An 11,806-nucleotide genomic window follows, 5' to 3' on the forward strand; every position below is an offset into this window, starting at 1 on the left:
TCAGCTTTTTCGGCAGGATAGAACAGCAGCCTCTAGTAAAACAAGGGGCGGCGGCCTACGTATATTTATAAAAAACAGCTGGTGCACAAAATCTAAGGAAGTCTCGAGGTTCTGCTCGCCTGAAGTAGAGTATGTCATGATAAGCTGTAGACCACACTATTTACCGACTTGCCAAAACTATAGTTTGTTAACAAGAAATTTGTGGAGTGGTTGAAAAACAAGTTTTAATGACTCCAACCTAAGTGTATGTAAACTTCCGACTTCAACTGTAAGTAAGCTGTAAGGTCTACACCTATTGTATTCGGCATATGTGACAAATACAATTTGATTTGATTGGAGAGGAGGCAGAGCGCACGTTAAGCTTTGCTGAATAGGCCTAATTTGTAAGTCGCTCTGGATAAGAGCGTCTGCTAAATGACTTAAATGTAAATGTAAATGGGCCTGCTTGGGGGATATGTGGCCACATTATTATAGGACGACTTGGGAAATTGATGATCCGCAACAGAAAGCGCATCTCAGTATCAGAAATAAAAATACAGCCAGGCTTGCCTGCCACTGACCCTTTCTAGACCTAATAAACTGTCAAGAGTAGACCCACAACTGAAAGGGCATTTACGCAGTTATTCAAATAGCATTTTCACTGCAGCCTATTGTAGAATTTTGTACTCACTTGAAAACAATAATGCAATTATTCATGGTGTTGTAGGCTAGTCTAGGTAGGATGATTGTACTGTCCCTAAACAAGATCAATAGGGGAGCTTTTTGAGCAGCGGCCTCACTGTTATTTCATGCGCAATGACACACCTGGCCTCTCCTCTGCCTATCAGCTATACTCTACAAATATTATTTGTTCTTGTGGATTCTTATTGAAAATTGGTGCAACTTTGAATGATTTTGTGTGTGGTATGATTGCTAGTTAGCCTATTGCAGATCTGGACAAACAGTAACGGTTAGCAGGCATAGGTGTGTTGTGACAGCCAACACAGCACCGATTGAAACGCTGCTCGTCTAATCAGCATCCAAACAACCAGTTTTATAAAAAACATTATTTTGTAATGGGATTGTTTTTTTTGGAGCTGAGATAAATATTTGCCGTTTTAAAGCTAGTATTCTGCAATTCTATGCATTTTGCTATGGCTAATGTGATGTTATTAGTACCACTAAATTAATTTAGAATGTTCTATTCTCCCTGACTGTTGAGCTTATATTTTGGTGATTGTTAGTTCTCAAAGATTATATTTTTTTTAAAGGACTGCGTAAAGAACTGCAACCCTGATGGGTTCTTCACACAACAGTTTCCTGTGTGTATCAAGAATTTTCCACCACCCAAAGGACATCCAGCCAACTTGACACAACTGTGGGAAGCATTGGAGTCAACATGGGCCAGCATCCCTGTGGAATACTTGACACCTTGTAGAGTCCATGCCCCAACAAATTGAGGCTGTTCTGAGGACAAAAGGGGAGGGTGCAACTCAATATTAGAAAGGTAGTCCAAATGTTTGGTATATGCAAAGGTCAAATATCGTTTCTACATACTTCACATCTGGTTTTAGTCATTTAAGTTAAAAAAAAAAAAAAAAAAATGCTTTCAGTGTTAACAGTTTGGACTTGGGCAACCCGAAAAGAACGCTTAGGCAGCCCGCCCACGGATTACAACTGCAGGGAAAAAAACATGACTGATTTTTAAAAGGGAGGCACTGAGGCCGCTGGGCAAGGAAAGGCGAAGTAGGAGGAGTGGTGAGGTAGATTGTGGGTACAAGCTGCTGGTACCGTGGTGGGCAACGGGAGAGGGCAAGAATGAGCATGATTCTCCCTCCCTGCTTTCAATGAGCTTGAATGTACAAACATCAACATCAGACAGAAACCTGGTAACCATTTAATATTATAAACTGAGTGGTTCGAGCCCTGAATGCTGATTGGCTGACAGCCGTGGTATATCAGACCGTATACCACGGGTATGACAAAACATTTATTTTTTACTGCTCTAATTACATTGGTAACTAGTTTATAATAGAAACAAGGCACCAAGGGTTTGTGATATATGGCCAATATACCACGGCTAAGGGCTGTGTCCAGGCACTCCGTGTTGCGTTGTGCATAAGAACAGCCCTTAGCCGTGGTATATTGGCCTGGCCATATACCACATCTCGGGCCTTATTGCTTAAATATAGATTGATAGTAGCTAGCGAGATCATCCAAACAAGAACTGTGAGGTAAATATGCTATTGAGAATGCCTAGGACTGGGATATCTTCTTTCCAACTAAATTATCCCATCATAGATCAAACCAGGGAAGCATATGAGAACCAAAGCCAAGCCCATTACTCTCAGTCCCAAATGGTATGACACAATTATTATGGCCTAATCGAAATGTAACTGCTGAACATAAGCAAGCCAAATTTTAACCCAATGGGAGAATAAATCACGTAAAAACAAGCCAGTGATTTATAACACGACAAAACACAAACATGCGTTGATCAATCTGGATGATGAGAGGTGTAATATGGCCAGAGGTTGTGGTTCAGACAGACACACGCTGGAAATGAACAGAAAAGCCATATTACTTAAGCTACTACAATCAGAAGGAGAACATTGAACCCGTCAGTTTTATTGTTATTATCCATCCCTGTATGTTTGTGAAGTGTATACGGGCCTACAGACCTAGACTAGCACGCAAAACATGTATTTGGATAATATATTCACTTAATCAGGTTAAAATCATTAAGCTACCACCTCCTAAACAAGCTGCTGGTCAATGACTCTTGTCCAACTACCAGTGGAAGGCGGACGGAAGACAATTCGGCATTTTATGCTTCTCACGATAGATGGAATTTGGCCCTACTCAGATCACATTCGACCTCCTGTTGAGTGGCTCAAGAGACTTTACTACACGTCTCACACAATCACTAGCCTACCCCACCCTTCACATCACACACACCATCGCAAGCCTACCCACCCTTCACCTCACACACCATCACTAGCCTACCCCACCCTTCACCTCACACACCATCACTAGCCTACCCCACCCTTCACCTCACACACCATCACTAGCCTACCCCACCCTTCACCTCACACACCATCGCTAGCCTACCCCACCCTTCACCTCTAGGCTACGTCTCCTTTGATGATGATGATGGCAACTTAGCTGTAAGTGACACTAGGGCAGAGTTAAAGACACATAGATAGTTGCTACAGTCAAAACTCAGACCTGCAAACAAGGTGATGTTACCTTTTCCTCTTTTTATTGAAATGAACAGTCTGCAGAGCAAAGTAAACAAACATCAATGGAGAGTGCATAAACAGCGCACACACACTCACAGAGAGATCTGTCAGTGTCCGGATCCTCCAGTAGGAGTTCTGTCTTAACCCAATCTGAGGGCCATGTCGAGGTGATAATTGTCATGGATACAGATTAAACAGCACCACGTACAGTGAGCCCACTAGGTGGGAAGAACAAACAGTCTAAATGAGAGCAGCCAGCATTTTGCGGGGGTAGTGGGGAGGATGCAGGGGGAGGGGGTAATTTTCGATGCCACTGGAGAAAGTACACACAAATCGGCCAGTTTGCCAAGTCAAGTCCTCCCTCCAAATAACTTCCCACTCCAGATAAGAAGCAACAAGATGGAAGCCTAAATGTCACAGTTCAAGCCTCTGCATTGGGCAGGAAAAAGTGAAGCAAAAAAACAGCCATACTAACAGAAAGTACCAAATCAATAAATGATTAGTGAAATAGACACTAGATAGCTCTGATCTTAATTTCTGTAATGAGGTCTAGTCATGGCAACACGTATTTAAGCAAGTCCATAAGGCCCAAAATAAGCCCAGCTCTAACAGCGACGAGAGCTCCATAATGTTGTAACCCACGACCTCAAAGCCCAGCAGAATCCCAGTGATGACGGCACAGGGGTGTAGAGTAGACAGACACCAGGATAAATAAAAAAATGCATCACTGTTCCCAGACATCTCCAGCTCCTCTCTCCCTCTGGCACTGTCTGATAGGAGAGAGGCCGTAAGGGGCTTCTCTGGTGCACAACGTCTACAGCAGATAGATACGTCTGTTTGAGTAAAGATAGATACGTCTGTTTGAGTAGAGTCCATCTGACGTAAATGAATGTCTGATATCAGCCATATTCAGAAGATTGGTAGTACATACACACGAGCCATAAAGTCAACCTGTATTAAGTTGATGATGCATCTGATCTGACCTACCTTCACTGGCATGGAATATCACTTTCTCCACAATTACTAGGGTTTTCTGATTATTCACCAAGGTATTAATGATAAATACACTTTATGAGCAGCAGGTACATAAGAATATCTGACATTTAGGTCTAGTGTCCTTATGCTCTCATATAGCCTTTGAAGTGTAGTCTTTTCTTTTGCCTTTTCTTGAAATGGCAAAAAACCCTAAAGGTCTGGAACATCCAACTCCCCAACTTCTCCCCATGATCCCACCACCAGGAGAAAGAAAAAAAGAGAAGGAGGGTGAAAATAATGCTGTGGTAAGTAGTTCCAGCTCTCAGGGAGCCGACAAGAAAACCTGGAACAGATTTCCCTATTCTGGACTGGAGTGGTGGATGACTGGGTGATTCAACGCAGTATCCAATCAGTCAACAAAATGTCTAACTTCTAAGAGAAGCCTATTGTGTCCTATTTACATCAAAATAGTGCCCAGTTGATACATGCTGCAAAGACAATACAGTATCACTAGCTCTAGACTACATTTGTTCATTCTCCTGATATGAACACTTCAAATCTTACTCTTCTTACAAAAACAACATACTGGTATTGAGTCATCTGAGATATATACATGCAAGCTTCCCCTCCCCCTCGATGAAAGGTGCTGCCTGAGATGCAAGTATCGGTAATAATGCATACTTCCCTCCACCGTCCCATGGGTCTTTAGCATTATCACCGCCAAGAGTGTCCCAGAAAACTGATGCACTGTCTCTCATACAAACCCAACTGACCATAATAACACACTGATAACCTGACCAGCCGTCCAGTGCTTGATTCTGGAACCAGGGAGACCTTGGAAAGAACCAAGTGAGGACGTCAGCGCATGCTGGGAAATACAGCCCAACCATATAGCAGGCATAGGCTATGTATTCCTTGGATCACTTGCATGCTGTAAATAATGGGGCAAATGACATGTAGGCCTACAGCCATGCTTTGCCACTCCCACCAACCAACCTATCAGCTAATGTGACCTAGACAGGGAATTGTCTCGGGTGTCCTTATAGCCATGGCATAAACATATAATTTGGATGATTGATTGATAATAGATTGCTCACACACTCCATCTCCTCGATATCCTAATATGGTGACCCCAGATCAAATTAGTCAGAGTTGGATAAATTGTAGGCATCATATTAAACAGCTCGGCTCTCTGAGCTGCATTATGTGTTGCCATGGATATAACAAATGAGGCAGGTTGGTACTGCTGCATACAATAAAACTGTGGAAAGGGTTTGTGCTTGAGTTACCTGTATTTTTAAATTTGTTTAGCCCCCTATGCATAGAGTAGCTCTGGATAACGGTCTGCAAAATGAGATCTTTGCCTGATGAACGGATTTGGATAGTATCTGTGTAATGTTTATACACATTTTGGGGAAGGGGAATAGAACACCACAGTATGAGTCATAACACCCATAAAACCTAGCGGTTAAACCGGGAAATGGTTCCAAATCTGTTTTCTACCATTCATTTTTCCCATAGGGGATTTTAGAAACACTTACAATAAGAGCTGTGTTTCGTGTAGGCTTACACTGGCATGACGTTTTGATAACAGTGTAAATCTCTCTAGGACAAGGTGACTTTGATCAATATATTTGCCTGTGTTACCACCCCAAAAATTAAAGCCATATTAGAAGCTAATTAGCATATCATAAAGAACTACAAATACTATGATGATATGGGCGAGACTGCCGAATCAAGGCAAAGGTAAGAATCTTTGGATTAACTATCTAATGTTAATTCAAATGTAGTAATTAATAAATTGGCTACATCAATCAATCAATCAATTTTATTTTATATAGCCCTTCGTACATCAGCTAATATCTCGAAGTGCTGTACAGAAACCCAGCCTAAAACCCCAAACAGCTAGTAATGCAGGTGTAGAAGCACGGTGGCTAGGAAAAACTCCCTAGAAAGGCCAAAACCTAGGAAGAAACCTAGAGAGGAACCAGGCTATGAGGGGTGGCCAGTCCTCTTCTGGCTGTGCCGGGTGGAGATTATAACAGAACTATGCTAAGATGTTCAAAAATGTTCATAAGTGACAAGCATGGTCAAATAATAATCATGAATAATTTTCAGTTGGCTTTTCATAGCTGATCATTAAGAGTTGAAAAACAACAGGTCTGGGACAAGTGGCGGTTCCATAACCGCAGGCAGAACAGCTGAAACTGGCTTACATTGCTTTAAATTGACAATTCCGTGAACGGTCTTGTTAAGTTTTAAATTGACACAATACCTGTTAGCAAAGGGGTCAGCTAGAGATGACATGCAGGAGCTTGCAGGGATTTGTAGTTTTGCATGACGTCTAATTTGATGCTAATTACCATTTTCAAATCTGAGAGTAAATGGAGATATATTGATAAAAGTGTCCCCTTGTCTGAGAGACATTTACATGGTTATCAAAAAGTCACGCCAGGGTAAGCCCTGATGACTCAGGCAAGTCTATGTGCACTGTAAATTACCAATAGAATTGTGAAGATATGGAGTGTAAACAACATACTTCTTCCTGGTCTTGGATGGTGCCTGGGGTGCAGTGGTGGTGGTGGTGGTTGTTGTGGTGGTGGTGGTGGTGGTGGTGGCAGCAGCATCCTTGCGTGGCCTGCCCCTGGGGCGCTTGTCTGTCTGGGCAGGGCTTCCTGTGGACGTGGCCCCTACACTGCCGGAGAGCAGCGAGGGTCCCTGGTCAGAGGGCTCCACAGTCTTATCCTCTGATGACATTCTTCTCGTGGGAGGGAGAGAGAGGCATCAGTGCACAATCATGCCTGTTTGAATATGTGGTTTGGTTACTTGACGTACTTTGGAATCAGTGTATGAATAAGATGTGCCAGTCTCCAAGACAAGTTATCACATTGCCTTGATCAAATGTTGAATATATTCTACACAATTGATTATTAAAAAAAGGGGCAATCTGCAGATGCTACATCCATTTTTAGACATAAATTAATGTACCCATTGATTCCATGAAGAACAAAACTTAAATGCCTCAACTGTCATACCCCATCAGAACCCAAAATATAAGCTTATTTTACTCCAATGTTTGTAAATAAAGTACACTGAACAAAAAATATAAACTCAACATGTAGTGTTGCACATGTAGTTGTCACAATACAATGCCACAGATAACTCAAGTTGAGGTAGCGTGCAATTGGCATGCTGACTGCAGGAATGTCCACCAGAGCTGTTGCCAGAGAATTCAATGTTAATTTCTCTACCGTAAGCCACTTCCAATGTCATTTTAGAGAATTTGGCAGTACGTCCAACTGGCCTCACAACCGCAGACCACGTGTATGGCGTTGTGTGCGCGAGCAGTTTGCTAATGTCAACGTTGTGAACAGAGTGCCCCATGGTGGCAGTGGGATTACAATATGGGTAGGCATAACTACGGACAACGAGCACAATTGCATTATATTGATGGCAATTTGAATGCACAGAAATACCGTGACGAGATCCTGAGGCCCATTGCCGTGCCATTCATCAGTCGCCATCACCTCATGTTTCAGCATGATAACGCATGGCCCCATGTCGGAAGGATCTGTTCATAATTCCTGGAAGCTGAAAATGTTCTTCCTTGGCCTGCATAATCACCAGACATGTCACCAATTGTACACGTTTGGAATGCTCTGGATGCTCATGTTCCAGTTGTTCCAACAACTTCGCACAGCCATTGAAGAGGAGTGGTACAACATTCCACAATCAACATCCTGATCAACTCTAAACGAAGGAGATGAGGACTGGTTCTGATCCACCACCCTACTTTTTTTATGATGCATATCTGTATTCCCAATCATGTGAAATCCATGTACTTATTTCCTTATATGAACTATAATTCAGTAAAATCTTTAAAATGTTTGCATTTATAGTTTCCTTCAGTATAAATGTAAACACTATAGTATCAAAACATGGTTAAAACACATTTTTGTCATAGTCAGTTCTGGCATCCATAGCGCTCTTTGAATTTGAGAGTGGTTACATTTCTCCAGGCCCATCCCTCAGCTTATTACCAAAACAGGGGTGGCATATCTTTTTCCAGATATGATACTCTTGAGGAAATTACTAAAACTTACCTCTGACCTATCTACGTGTCCTTCAAAATCACTTATCAGCTAAAGCAATGTTCAAGCTATTCGTCAGTGTTATCAATGTAAGAGTTCACATACCTACTCTCTCCTTTCCTGAGCTAGCTACCACCACACTGTGACCTCATGTCTCTGTCTGGATGATCGTTCGTCCTTCGATACCTTGCTTGTGTTCTTGCATTCCTCTCCTATCAGCCTCTGAAGTTTCCTCTACTTACCACTGAAATAAGCCTGCTCTATTAGTTTGTTCCACAGTGGATTAATTAGTTTGCTCCACTGTGGTTCTCTGTTCAGTACCATATTGTAACAGTATGAGGGGACAATGTAAACCAGTAGGCATATTTGTTTTATTATGACAAACACTGAGAACAAAAAGTCATAAGTGTATTGACTTTTCAGCTCAGCCTGACTGTCTGTTGAAGATGATGTCATCCCAATCTTTTAATGGGCTTGTCTGACACCCTGTTCTCTCACAGTTGAGGGACACTGCCAATGGGAGACTCTCTCTTCCGGCACACTGTCTCTTCCTGGTACTAGCCTACTACACAGGATCCATGGTTGACTAGACAGGATGCAGCTAATGCCAGAAGTGCCTTATTTGACATGATCTGCATTCCTGCTACCCATGACCAGGATCCATCCCTCCACTGCACCGTATACTGCTGTGTCATCAGGGGGACCTTGCACTGATTTTGAGATTGTGATCAACTAGCTACCTGTGTGAGAGCTGAGTCTTTTCCAAAACACAGCTTGATGTTATTCTGTGACTGAGCCTATATTTGACCTCTTGTGGCATCCAATGCAGTCTTTGTGTGGGAAGTTTAGATGTAGTCAATGGGAGAGAAAAAAAACAAATGACACAGTATCAACAAATTGAGCTTGGGGTTGTTCCAAATCGTGTAGGTTGCAGAAAAATATGTAGACCCTAGATGAGCCCCCTTGATTGGATGGTCTTTGGTAAGCCAATTGCCTAACGTCTATATTCCATTCTTCCCAAAGGTAATCACAGCAGACCTTAATGTGGTCTTTGTCATACACAAGCAAGTAGGCCGATACATTCTGTGCCCTTGCCTGCCTATAGAGCAATAGGCTTGAAAGCAAGTTTGAACAAGTACACGATAGAAACATAACAAATAGATAAAGTATGGATTCACGATAGAAACATAACAAATAGATAAAGTATGGATTCTGGAAAGACACAGATTCACTATAGCCCTAACTCAGCCTATGACCATAAGGAGGAGGCACAAGTGGGTGGCCAAAAGCTGGGGCGTGAAGTAGATCAATGACTGGATAAAAAAAAGTGGAATAAAATAAAGTGTAGTGATCAATTATAGTAAACAGACTAAACATATACACTTCAAAGTGAATCTTAATGTTTCATATTAGTTTCTACAGAGATAACTACATTAGAATGGAAGAACATTGGTTTCATAAGGCAGTGGGTTGGGTACCCCAGACACACTGGGCTAGCTAGCTACCTTTGTTAAACTAGCGTACAGCACAAAGCAAATGCATGCTCAAGTCAGCCAAAACAAGCTAACTAGCTAGTTAGCCATCCTAGGTTCTTTGTAGTCTTTGTTTGGCTATTGCATGGCATTGCAAATGAGTAACAATATGATGTGCCTACTAATAGACTAGTGATATCCCACTTTGTGGGATACAGAGATATAAGATGATCAAGGTATTTGATTAATGATAAATGGGATGCAACTGCCTATATCGCCAGCAAAAGTATCTGAAAGACTAGTTAGCTAGTAACGGTAGGTAGGTACCATTAGCTAAGTTAGCTGAGCCATTGAAAATGTGAGTTAGCGTTGGTCAACATCTACATAGTGTTGATATGCAAGGCTGTCTGATAGTTTTAACAATTAGCTACCATTAAACTTCAAAGTCAAGTAACTTTAGAAGTCATGCATGATTCCACAGCTACCTACCCGGTAGCTAACGTTAGCTAACTAGCGTGTGGATAAAAGGTTTTGGCTAGCAAATCAACTAGCTAGAGCCAACTCGCTACATTTCCCAAATACAGAAGTTTGCCAACTATGTAGATAGCTATCTAGTTTAGTAGATAGCTATCTAGTTTAGTTAGCATAATGTTTGGTATGAGACGACCTCCAAAATAAATATATTGAGATCAAAACGAGCGTAGCTAACTTAGCTGGTCAACTTCTAGTTTACTGTTAGCTAACAGGTTCGCTAGCTACATAACATTACAGTATACATAATCAACAGCGGTGATTCAAAGCACACGTTAGCCTTGCATTTAGCCACAACTGAGGCATTCACGTGTCTAAATGTATTTTCTAACAGAAAATGAGTCTAGTTTGGCTGATTCGCTGTGTCGAAGAACGTTCGGACCAAACAAGGCAGCGAAAAAACACTAGGGTCGAGCGGCCGCTGCAAATCCGAAAATTATGTAGCAAGCTAGCGAGTACATGAAATAGCTAGGTAGCTAAAATAACTTACCTTTAAAATTATGTATAGTAAGTTATCTTCTTCATGTCCAAAATTCTAAGAGATATAGTTATATCACTTTGTAGTGTATTTGTGAGGAATAATGATAACGCCAACTGTCACTCAGCTAGTTAACGTTAGATAAGTTAGCTAGCTCAGTCTTCTGTTCTGTACGATAAGTAGCTAACTAGCTAGGTGGCCACGCCAATGTTAGCTACGAAAGCAATACCACCGCTGTTAAAAAAAAGCACGAACGCATACATCAATAATCCGATGTTTAACATCACCCATTTGAAAAAAGAATGCAAAATGTAAATCCAGTAGAGATCAGCTTCATTGCAAACGCATGATGGATCACTTTCTTTTCTCCAAATGACAGCTGTCGTCGCACAAATAAAATGTTCAGCTAACTGCCACACTTAATCCTTTACTAACTATTATTATTATAGGGGGGAAGATGTAGCCAATATCCATAATCCAAAACAGGCACAAATTCCAAGTAGTCTTCTTCAAGAAAATTTCACAAAATCTTCACAAGAAAAGCAATGCTTTGGACAAAAATAAACGATGCAATGGCTAGTTCCTCGAGCTAGCTTGCTGGCTCACAAGCGTTCGCTTTGCCAACTGGTTCTATTTCTTCAGCCGCGACAGAAAGCAAGATGCCTTAGCTGGCGTAGCTGACTAGCCGGAAAGACTAACATGAGTGTTCAGATGAACAAAAACATTTTTTTTTACTCTAACTATGTCAAAAAATACGAAATGGCGAGTTCTACCTGGTCAAAAAAATTAAAGTTGTATCGTACTCTTTACGGTGGCCATGTTTAAGTGACACCAAATAATAACTCCCGACAGTAGGACTCCCAAAAATATAGGTCGAAAATATCGCTGTAAAAATCGAAGAGGTACACTTGGAGATGTAATGTTTTCTAATAATATTTTAATATTTTCACTAGTATTAGAAACCAAAACCGCAAATGATGTTAAATGCAATATCCATAGGTTTATAAAACAATTTCTTCAAAATACTCCCTGACCCTG

This window comes from Salvelinus namaycush, chromosome 25, assembly GCF_016432855.1.
Source record: "Salvelinus namaycush isolate Seneca chromosome 25, SaNama_1.0, whole genome shotgun sequence".
Classification (NCBI taxonomy): Eukaryota; Metazoa; Chordata; class Actinopteri; order Salmoniformes; family Salmonidae; genus Salvelinus; species Salvelinus namaycush.